Source organism: Macrobrachium nipponense, chromosome 30 (assembly GCF_015104395.2).
Source record: "Macrobrachium nipponense isolate FS-2020 chromosome 30, ASM1510439v2, whole genome shotgun sequence".
Lineage (NCBI taxonomy): Eukaryota > Metazoa > Arthropoda > Malacostraca > Decapoda > Palaemonidae > Macrobrachium > Macrobrachium nipponense.
This window is the reverse complement of record NC_087218.1, coordinates 36,681,232-36,694,471: the sequence shown is the minus strand read 5'-3', so window position 1 is coordinate 36,694,471 and position 13,240 is coordinate 36,681,232.

The window sequence follows — 13,240 nt, the reverse complement described above, 5'->3', positions numbered from 1 at the left end:
ATAGAAAGAAACACTAACACAACAAAGGTTTATTTACAAGCTTACTAACAAAGATAAATGCAGAATGGTGTCCTCCTATTTACATAAAAAAGGTAAAATCTTACACTGCATGAAATGGGGGTGGAAAGAAGTGCAGGTTAATTCAATAACTTGCCTGGCCTGTTTTGCGACTTGAAAGCGGGTGGCGGGTTCACAAAGGAGAACGGAGTAACTTTTATTACCGTACTTCTTGACTCCGTACTGCGGAAGGCAATGTCCTTATTTTCAGATACTTGAAGTGGGCAGGAACTCCTCAAAATCTCTTTTGCAGAAAAACGTTTTCTTCTCTCAAGGCTTTGCTCAACATCGAAAATATCTCGGTGCGTCCACTCCTGAGGACGACTTGACCAGGAATTCAAACCTAACTCTCGAGCGCCTTTTTTCTCTTCTGATTCCTTCGTCCTTCTTCTCTATCTCACTGTGATGATCCTCCACATGACTAATCCGAATCTGTGGCTCTTACTGAATGATCTCTGCTCTCTTGGACTAACTGATGATCTGCCTTCTCCTACTTCGTCCGTCGTTATGTTATTACGGCATTCTGGGGGCGGGGCTACCCAGCCAGCGTTCACAGGCCTTCCCCGAGATGGAACGGGAATGGATTGAGAAGAATCTTCCGACGAATATGGCATCAAGAAATCACGACCGTTCCTTCACGTCACGGTCGGCGCCTGTCAAGTTTCCACAACAACTTCTGCCGATTATAGAACCATCATGAGAACAGGCACTTCCAACACACCGCCCGCGGAAAGCATCCAGTACTGCAGGACTTCTTGAAAAGATTGCATTTTCCTTTCCTTTAAACACGTAATTCTTTGCCATGAAGCGAATTACCATTTACAATGTTCCTCCCAACAAAAAAGAAAAAAAAATGGAAATCAACGATTTTATTTTTTTCTCAAAGGAACCAAAAGAATTAAACAGCAGGGAAACAATTTCTGCATAAAGCCTTTCAATCCCCTTCTCCTCTAACACTGAAAAGGACCTTCGAGAACTTTAATAAGGTAAAGCGGAAAATACCTTCGTTTCTGGACTAGTACTTAAAACTTTATTCCTCTTACAACATAAACTTCTCGTTTTTGACTCTAAGATCATGTTTCCCCTTAGTTTTCCCTTGACTTGCCTCCTCGTGCTTCCGTTCTTCCCTCCGCTAGTTGCCAAACAATCTCTTAAATTGTTTTTTATAATACTCTAGAGATTAGTTTGTGCAATCTTTCTCTACCATTACTTATCAGACAAAGGCTCCGACAATACGATAACCTACATTCTCAAAAGATTCTTTCGCCTACTGAAGGAATAGTTAACACAACCGGAACTCTGGGAATTACTTGATTCGGATTTGGTTTCCCCGGCAATTTGACATTTCATTCACAGCTTAAACAAAACATATTTCTTTACGTTCATTTTTCATTTTAGGCCAAAAGTACGCCCTACTGCTACACTGAAAGTTTTATTTACTCCCAAACTGTCCTTGCTCATCATGTGCTAACTTCAAAACCTAGGCTCACGAAGCTTCCTAGGAAAAAACTTAATTGTTCAGTGAGTTTCCCAATTACTACCTGGACTTAGGACGAACATAACGACACCAAAAAAGTGGAGGAAAAACTTCGTCCTTTAAACAAAAAGTTTCCTTACACACAATCGAATTCGAGATCATCATCCAGCTCAACATTAGAAAATTCGGGTTAGTGTCTCATCCTATCTTCTGCAACTTTGACTAGCTCATACCTTATTGCACGAGGGTTTTAAGCGCCTAATTCAGCACCGCGAAACGATAACTAGATTACCGGTACATTTACCTACTGTTACTCCTCGACCAGCTACAACCTTCCAGTTTGGGCTGTCACTGTCAAAACATTGATATGGAGTTCTGGTATCTCAGCCACACTAATTGCCAAGGATCAACCGCCGCGACCATCTATCAAAACTTGTTTGAATCCACGAACCTCACACCTTGTTCAAATCCATGGAACAAATTATGATTGTAACTCCTATGTCTGTATCTAAACCCCGAACCTTAGTTACTACCATTCTTTCAGGCACTGAAGTATCCCTCCACAAACAGGAATTCACATTCTTGGATAAAGCTAAGTCATTTACCGACAATAATGTCAACGCCATCGACAACTGCAAGTTTCACTATTCTCCTGGAACACTACCTGACTTTCTAAATTCAACTTCAACAAAGGACAAGAACACAAGGTGTTTAGGAAAATCCACCTAACATGACTTTTTCTTCCAAATTGATTTCTGCCCTGGTTTGGCACAACTCTCCTCTCCCTAATCAGGTCAGTCAGCAGCTCCTGTGTTTCTCGAAGCAAGAACCACCCCCTTCTCTCGAACACACTTCCTCCCAGAAGAAGGAAAACTATGCACCTTCTGACAGAAAAGTTCACCAAAAAATTTCCATAGTTTCCTCTCCATCACATCATTCCTACTTGACGAAAGGTTAACTAGCGATACTGGTTTCTTACCGTCCTTCCTTTTGCTACTGCACAATTTCTCGCGAAATGCCCTTTCCCATCTTGCATTGGGAAACAAGTTAATTCTGGAGCCACTAATCCATTTTTAACCATTTACCTTATCAAACCTTAGACGTATTGAACCAGGTTTTCCGCAAGGTTATAACAGGAATAATTTCACTTTTACTCGCATTGACTATTACCTAGGACTGAAAACCTTTACTGTTTTGTACTACAACCAGATGAAGGATCATTTCGTTTCTTTTACTAACTCTCAAATTATGAGTTTAGACTATATTCGTCAGCTAAACCTAGTTTTGCTCCTGCAAACGATTAACTTCTCACCTATTTCTTATTTATACAAAGCTTAATCGGCAGGGGGATACGTTTATCTTTGAAGTTTTCTAACAAACCACTAAAGTTGTTCTTCAAACTATCAAAATTCCGCAAACTTTAGCAAGAAAGTTAACCAATCAAAAAACAGCCTTTTTTAACTTACCGTATTTCTTACGATACGTATAATTTTCATTTTCCTCCTTTCTCAAAGCTTCTAAATTTCTTAACGGTCATGGCCTCCCGGTACTAACCTCAAGTATGCTCTAAGAACAGTTTTCTTTTCACAAGATCATAATTAATTTTCACAATTTCCTCAGACATGCAACTATAACCACAGTAACGTTGCCCGAACAACTCAACACTGACTGTAAAATATAAAGTCCACATTTCTTTGAGGTAGAACCATTACTCTTTCCATTGAATTCTTCAAATAACAAACCCATGAAATTCATTATAGTTTACATCTTCCTCATCGAACTTTGGTACTAATTTCAAACAACCTGCACTCATACCTAACCTATCAAGCTCCATTTTCGTTCGTTCCGCCTGTCCCGACTGTTATGAGTACGTTTGGCTTAACCGAGCAATGTTTCCAACTCATGCATTACTCTCTTTCTCGCTTGTTTCTTCCTGATGCATTACCTCATATTTCTACCTCTTGCTGCATTTTTCCTCACTTCTTCCTTTCAGCTTGAATCTTTTCTTCTCTTATAACCAACCACTTTTCAATCTCTCTCGTACTTTTCTCTTTCTTTCCCTTTCCTTGTTAACATACCTCCACGGAGATCATTCCCCTCTAGACCTTAGTAGCTTACCGACTCAATAAACTCTGTTTCAGCATCGACACTCATTCTAGGTCCTTTCTATAATTCGCCCTTGTTTTCAACAACTGTTAAATTACCTGAATTTATTATGGCCAAGCGTCGCCACAATGTTTACGAACCGAGAGAGAGGTCCGCTCAGTGGTTCGATATTTAGTAAACAAACGGAGAATTCAACACCAACCGTTTGAAACTGGGGAATACGAATAAGAAAAGAAACCACTAAACACAGCAAAAGGTTTATTTTTTACAAGCCTTACTAACAAAGGATAAGTTGCAGGAATGGTTGTCTCCTATTTTACATCAAAAAAAGGGTAAAAATCATACACTGCAAGAAAGTGGGGGAAGAAGAGTGAGGTAATTCAAATACTTTGCTGGCCAGTTTTGCGACTCGAAGCGGTTGGGTACACAAAGGAGAACGGTGGAACTTTAGCCGTCTTCTTGACGCCGTAACTGCGGAAGGCAAATGTCTATTCTTGTACTACCGAAGGGCAAGGAACGCCTCCAAAATCTCTTGGTTGCAGAACGTTTCTTCTCTCAAGGCTTGCTCAACATCGAAATATCTCGGTCGTCCCATCCTGACGACGACTTGGACCCAGAATTCAACCAACTCTTGAAGCCTTTTTCCCCATTGTGTCCTTTTTCCCTGATTCCATTCGTCCTTCTTCTCTTATCTCACGCTGATGATCTCTGCTGGCTGATCTCGTCAACGGATAATCCGATTCTGTGGCTCTTCAACTGAGGAATTTCTGCTCTCTGTGACTAACTGATGATCTTGCTTCCTTTCCTACTTTGTCCGTCGTATTTATACTGGCCATTCTGGGGTGGCGGGGCTACCAGTCAGCGTCATAGGCTCCCAGAAGACGACCGGAAAAATGATGAGAAGAAGTCTCGACGGAATATTGCATTCAGAGAAAATCGCTGCGGTTCCTCACATCATGTCGCGGGCCTGTCAACGTTTCACAACACTCCTGCCTGATTCTAGAACTATCATGAGAACAGGTGCTTCCAACACAGGTAACGCGCGAAAGCATCCGTACTGCAGGACTTCTCGAAGATGCATTTTCCTTTCCTTTAACAACCCATAATTCTTTGCTATGAAGTGATTACACCAATTTACAAATATCCCTTCCTGTATAAGCTCCCAGTCAGTTCATTCGCCCCTTGAGGTGAGTTGTAATTATGGAAGCTAAGAGACGAGTAGTGTGTAACGGTTTTCCAACGTTGTTCCTCGCCTAAAGTACCTGATACTAGGAATACAATATCTTTGCAAGAAAAATTCCGTGCCTGATTGTTTGGGAGGAAAAAATTGGGAAACCCTTTATGGAATAAAGGTTGCTTGAAATTGATAAACCGCTTTTGCCGCAAGTTTCTATCGTGTTGGTTCATTTCCCAAAAACCAACCCATGTTTTGCCGGTGGACATGCGGCAATCAACCACCGTTCATTAATCCTGGACCGACCTGGTAAACTTAATTGTCAATATTAGGTAATTTAAAACTAAAGTCCCAAGAAATGTACATAAAATTCCTTCTTTTTTTCAGTAATATTGGCCCTCTGCCATTGATTTTTGTTTGTTAACTCTCTCCCTGCAGGGAAGGCATTTTTAACCCTTGCGTGAAACGCAATTTTTTATTTTTAAGTGTTAGAATAGATTTTCAAGGAGTCGAACGAGCAGTTCTTTTATCCAATATAATATATCATATATCTATATTAATAAGATACTATATATAGTATATATATATATAACACACACCAACAAAGCCGCATACAATTGTAATATGTTATGTATGTATTTTTATTCTTTTAATACATAAAATCAAAATAAATATAGCTGGGCAGTGGTAAAGAAGAATTCATTAGTACGTTCTTTGAGTTATCCAAGAGACAAACCGTAATTAAAAACGTTTTTGCCTTCCTTTGGACATTAGAAAAACTTTCATGCTTTAGACGCCATGATTTTACGCGATACACTGAGGGGGGGGGGGGAAGCAATTTGTTATTCTACTTCTTTGAAGTACATATTAAGCGAGTTCCCGTTTAAATACCGTTTTGTTGATCCCATCTTGCAGTTGGAAGTAAAGGAAGGAGTGCAGGAGAGCAAAGGGTAATTCTTTGTTCTCAAAATTTTCAATAGTTTAGTGCTTCGTTTAAGAAAATGAAATGAACAAAATTCTTGAAAATGCGCTGCCTTTTCAGTTGTGGTTTTTATGTTTAATGGGTGAGGAACTTCTCGACTTTCTGTTGTGGAATTTATGTTTGTGCGGTTTTTTTTTAATTAGTTTGTGTTTATTAGTTGTTTTGAACTCGTTTCGTTTATCATGTCGACCACAATTATAACCGGCTGTTTTTTAGTTTTCTGTAAAAGAAAAAGACAACTGAAGATGGCTTTGTTTTTGTCCATCCGTTCCACACCTTGTTTTGTTTTTCCGCTCTCAAGATCTTTAAAAAGCTACTGATGGCTAGGAGGGCTACAAATTGGTATGTTGATATCCATCCCCCTCCAGTCATGCAAAAAATACTTAAATTACGGCCCTCTAGCCTTTGTAAGTTTTTTATTTTATCTAAATGGTTTAAAGTTTTATCCATTAATCTTCCGTGAGTGCGTCTAGGCACCGCAATATTGTTGCTTACAACACAGGCCAGCCACCTCGGGGCCATAGCTGAAAAGTTTCATGGTACCGCAGGCTGAAGAACGCTTCCACACAGCATTATACGCTGTAACAGGGTAATTTCGATTGCATTTTTTAATTTGTTTAAAATGAATGGCATTATTGATAAAAGTACTGGTAGGTAACGGAACGAGTTTTGCTTCTAAGAAGAATATAAAATGAATGCTGATTGCATTTAATCATTTTGTTCTTTCGTTCATTCCTTTTTTGAGTGTTTCAGCCACATTTCACCGGAATGTTTATTTCTGCTATACTTTTTAAAACTTTGTATTCACCATAAGAAAATTCCAAGCTTTTCCGGAATGGACGAAAGGTTAAATAGTTTGTTCGTAATTTCGTAAAAAAAGCGGTTCGTGGACTTCCTTTCGTTTGTCATTGCATCTTACATGACAAATCAAGAGGCTAATATGTTTATAAAAGAAAATATACGAATTTTTTTTTTCCTTAGTTATGAGCTTTTTTTGGACGGTTGTCAAAGTCAGTTCTGGCGGAGCATTTCCTTTCTTTCTGGTTTACTGAGTATCTGGCAAAAATCTTATGATTTTTTAGCGGAGGACTCCCCCCAGATCTTCTTTTGGACTACAATAATTCCGAAGTTCCGTTTAGCGAAGCAGACCTCCTTTACTTGGACCACGGAATCGTATTTAAAGAAAAAACCACTTCCTTTGCTCTCGGTGGGAAAGAAGACATTTTCCAGATCGGTCTTTCATCTTCGAACCATAAAGAAAGGCCTGTGGGATGCCCTTCTCAAAATGCAGTTGGAATGCCAACCATTGTTTCCGCTCCTCCCCAAATTTGTTTTATGATGTGGGATTTGCCGGAAGTGGAGTGCTGGTCTCTCTCTCTCTCTTCATTCCCTCTCTCTCTCTCCATTCTCCTATCTCTATCTAAGAACATTTCCCAACTCTATCACTCTTTCTTTTTCTTTCGACTGCCGCTTTTAGCCTGCTACAGATTTCCTTGGTAAATCCAGGATGAACCTCTCTTTACGGAAGTGGGATTTTCCCCAGCGCTAGCCGCAACAATATAATATATATATATTATAATATATAGTATATATATAATATTATATCTAATATATATAGTATCTATATATAATTATATAATATTGCTTAAAAATCAACCCAGTAGATGCACCGTGAAAGTCATTAAAAGAAGTGGAATACCACCCCAGGAAATGAAAGGCAGTCAAAATCCCAAGCGCCTTTCTTACTGTATGCAAGCCATAGTCGTAATATAGACGAAAGCGCTTGATTTCTGCATTCATTTTCCTGTGGTATTCCGCTTTATACATTATATGTTTAAGCTCGTCAGGATCCTGTTCAAACCATTGCTACCACCATCCATACTCATTCTAAACGGTATGGTTTAACCTGAATATTAAGGGCCCGTTTCATTTTAGGATATATACATTTTTGATGTCATCATAGTTAATCGCACCCCCTTTTTGTGTATGTGTATTGATGCATGTGCCCACAATTTGTATTGGTCGTTAGTTTGTGTACTGTCGGCTCCAAAAACTGATGGCAGAGTTTCCATAATTTTCGGTTCACCTGCCTGACGCAACGGCTATCATGCCTTATTTATCGATTTTTTTCTTTTTAAAGATGGAAGAAATTATGTGTATATGACGGTTAAAAACAGTCACTGATATCTTTAGAACAATTGTTGTTTATGTTTATTGTGTAAAAACTTATTTTTCCATATAGCAAAAGTTGACCGTGAACGAAACGAAGTGGATAAAAAAACCGTCATATCACCCAACCATAGTATACATTCACCAAATAGATAAGGAGACACCTGTCCACTAGTAGGATCGCATTAAACATAAGTCCTTAAATTAATCATTTCAATATTAGGTTCGAAGGTATTGTTGAACTATTTCCATTTGTTAAATTTTACAGAAAACATTGGAATCTCACAAAATGCTATAAAATTTAAAAACCAAAAAACGAAACAAAAAAACTATTATCCCGAAAACCAGTGTTTTAACGGGGCGGCGAACCCTCACTCTATTGCTCTTTGATGTTATGTGCACGGGAATCTAATGGTCCAATGTGTCATATATTCGGTCTAAGGAACCATCCCCTCGATGAGCGAGAGACAATTAGTTACGCTGCATTCGGTGCAAGTTCCTGTTGGAGAGATATCAAGAAAGCTTAACTAAACCAAGAGAATCAATAACAATACATGAATCAAATTTGTTTTAAGAACAGCGAGAAAGTTTTAAGACCATTGGGCCATAGAGGTGGAAAAACACCTCAAAAGGGGCACCACAAAAAAGGAGTTAGACAACAACGCAGTGTAAATGTTGCTTTGTGACTTTGAATTCTAGTGGCCTCCGTCACGACATTGGCTGAACTAGAAATCATCACAAGGTCTACGCTTATGACTGGTGGTTTCCTGATTGAACACTTTAGATGGAGAGGAAGAGATTGTTTTTTAAAATCAAACACTTGAAATCTGTTTGATAGTTGTCTAAATCAATAAGCAAACTTTATCTTTGATGGATGAGAGAATTCAGTTTAGGCTACTCTTTTTGTTTTGTTTTTTTATCGGGGGGCTGGGCCAGTTCAATACCACGGATAGGGAGGGAAATCAGTTTCAAATGATGGCATTGCTTTTTTTTTCCTTCAAAACCTACAAAAGAACTACATTTTATTTGGGAGATACTTTATTTAACATCGGCCTAATTCCTTCCATCACCCTCCTATATACCACCCTCCGCTCTCGTTCTTACAATCTCAGGCGACTTGATCCGAACTTCTCGTTACGAACTCCATCGCGTGGAAAGCATTTAATAATGATAAAAGGTTTATTTTTAAAATTCCCCGCACCGACAACGGACGCCTTAACAAAATGCATGTTTAATTAAAATATTTTCTGCTCAAAGAAAACTTTTATCTTTTCAATTTCCACAAAATATGTGGCAATATCACTCGTGTTACCGTTTAGGCCGTCAAAGAGCAACCCTTGATTAAGCACATAGGTATTTCTTTATAAAAAAAGAAAGAAATCTTAAATGAGAACGTCCCACCTTTCATATTTTCTTATCCTGTTTCAGCTAACTTATTAAATAAGGGCTTATGGTAATAGGGTCTAGGTAGACATGTGAAATCTTAATTTGAATTAGAATTTCTATTTAGAAGAAATGAATAGCTACAGAAAGATCAAACCTAAGAAAGCTTTTAATGAAAGTTAATTCCTTTATTAATGCAGTTCGTCCAGTTTTTGAACTCCCACCAACCTTTCCAACCAGATCCAAATGAAACAAGGATGACATGCAAGGAATTCGAAAAAAATAAGACTGAATTTAATTATTCGTTTGATTTTTTTTATGATTGCTTTTTGATTTTGAACTAGCTATAGGTCTGAGTTAATTATGTTGAGGCAATTATGAACAAAAGATAAAAAGAACAAAGGCGACATGCTAATAAAACAACGAATCAAACGGGAATAAATTAAAATTAAGCCAGATTAACTATATGTGAATGCTATATATATATATAAAGATAATCATATATATTATATATACGTGGCATACTATATATATAGATATATATTATATAATATTGTCCGATTTTAAATTATTCATTAATATTACGTATCAGAGGAGAGTATACTGTTTGAAAATAGACCGTAGGATAATCATGTGGGAACAAATCAGAAGTCCAATTTAGGCCCACTAAATGGTGGCATGCAAATTATTTTATTGATCAAAGGACAAATTAGTTCAATTAAAACATCGTTTTCAAAGAATGTTGAATCCCGAGATGTTTATTTATTTTCTGGCTATAGGAGAGGAAATGACAACAACCCCCAGGAGCAGTCAACGATACATTGAGTCAAGACTCGAGCGGCAGCAAAAGCCAACTTCAAAATCTTCGTGGTTTGCTGTCACGAAGGCTAGAGTTGAGAATAACATTAGAAAGTCGTGGAACCCCATCGTTTAAAAAATTATTTTTCTTTACTTTTGCCAAAATAATTAATCTTTAATTTAAAACGTTGAATAATTCTATAACTCAAATTCTAGAATGTAATTTATCTCAAGTATAGCACCTTTGAAAGGTAAAATTTTATTATTTATTGTTAAGTAAATAATCTGGCGACCTACATATGGCAATATTTCCATAATTGAACACTGAATTAAGAAAACTACGACCAATTGCTTAATTCGGGCCGTCTGTTTACATTGCAAACTTCTCAGTTTTAGAAAACAGAGTAGACCTGTCCGATAATTATTGAAAACTCAATTCCTTGCGCAAAATGGAAATAATTGGAATTTTTAGTAACTTATACAGTAGTTATTGGAGCGTTGTGCAATAAGATTCTCATTCATCCGTCCTAAGCTTCTTTCCTCATTGACCTTCTTTGTTATATAATTAGGTTTTTATGTTGGACCATTGATTGTTTCAGTTCGCAATTCATTACTCCTAGGCTCATTCAGGTAATGAGCAATGGCTGCTTGCGCCAAGACCTCCAGTAGCTTGTTGCAAGTTTGAATTATTTTATTTACTATGGCAAGCATTGACCTTAAGCTTGCAACCCATTTGCTTTTATTCGGTGGGGTGGGAACCAACGGTTTAGCGATATAAACTCTGATATTAGTAGTTCCTTCAGCCTTATTAAAAGTTACCATGAAAACATCGTTGTCCTTAGTTATGGAGATTACCCCAAGTTCCTTTGTCACTTGACAAGGGTGAGGGATTACCCTAGATCAATAAGGTTAGTTGTATTGGGGACGGGAAAAGCGGAGGAAGAAGAGTTTTTTTTTTCATTGGGTTCCTTCAAAAAGATACATATTTAAGTTTTTGAACACTACAGCTTTTAGGCGTTAGGCTTCCTTGGATCAGAGCGAAGCATCTAAAAAATAAATAAAGAAGTTCCGGCTCATCTGTCCACTTTAAACCAGTAATACTTACAAATGTAGAATACACCAAATTAATCCATACCATACATATATAATAAGTAGTATATATTTATACGTATAAGAGTAATATATATATATATATATATATCTATAATAGAATTCTATCTATATATATAAGATATATTATATACCTATAGATTATATACATGATATAGATATATATAATATATTATCTATATATTATATCTATATATATATACCATATATATATATGAATGCCTATATATATTATAATATCTGATATAATATAAATATATCTATCTATATATATATATATCGATATATATCTTATTATAATATATTATTATATATTATATATTATAGACTTATCTAACGATTATTAATAGACATAATATATATCTCTATATCATATATAATATAATTAGATAATTACATTCACATATATATATAGGATATGGGCCATGATATATATATCTATATCATCTATATAAACATATATATCTATCTATATATATATATATAATCTATATATATATATTCTATATATCTTTATAGATATTATATATCTAATAATTCTATCTTATATTATATTATAGATACTAGAGATAGATATTAGATTATAAATTATATCATTATCATCTCGATATATTTATATATCGATATATATATTATATATATATATCTATATTAGATAATATATATAGAAATAGATATATATATATCTCTTACAAATTTTAAAAAAATATCTATATATAATATATATATATTATATATATATAGATATATAATTATATATTCAATAGGCATATATATATATATATATATAAATATATATATTTATATAGTTATATCTAAAAAATACTATATAGCTATATAATATATATATATAGATATTATATATATATTATATATATATAATATATATATATATACTATATATATATGTTTTATATAATTATAGAAGATATATATCATATTATATATATTATAGAATAATATATATTATACCGTATAATAAAATATATATTATTTATATTATGTATGATATGTATAATTGTTATTACAAAAAAAAAAAACCATTTAAGAATAACTGGTTTAAAGTGACAGAATGAAGCCGGACCTTCTTTATTTTAGATGCTTCGCTCTAGCTCAAGGAAGCCTAACTGCCTAAATGCTGTATTGTTCAAACTTAAAAGTTAAACCTTTTTTGACGGAACCCAAAATTTTTCGGATATATATAATATATATATATAAGGAATAGCCCCAAATATATTTATATATAGATATATATATATATATATATTATATATATATATAGACTATATATATATAGATATTATATATATATATATAATATAGATATATAGATATATATTATAGAATATATATATAAATTTAGATATATAATATAATATAAGATAATCTTAAGATTATATATGATCTATAAATATATATAATTATTAGATATTAATAATAATTTATATAATTATATATAATCTATTACCTATATATTATAATCTATATATAGATATATATTATATATATTATATATATATATATATATATATATATTATTCTAGATATGTAATTATTCATTACATGTAATCTTAATGTTGGAAACTGCTTGTAGCTTTTAATTGTGTTTCCTATTTGCAAATAGGAACCATAAAAGCTACAGCAGTTTCACATTAGATGAGATGTAAGGAATATATATACAATATATACTATAATCTATATATATTATATAATATATATATACATTATATATATAGATATGTATATATATTCATTTACATCGAATCTAATGTGAAATAAATGCTGTAGCTTTTATTGTGTCCTATTTTGCAAATAGGACACCAATTACAAAAGCTACAGCAGGTTTCCACATTAGATTAGATGTAAATGAATAAATAGATTACATATCTATATATAATATATTATATTATATATATATATATAATATAATAATATATAGATATGGTTATATCTTCAATTCCTTTACATCTAATCTAATGTGAAA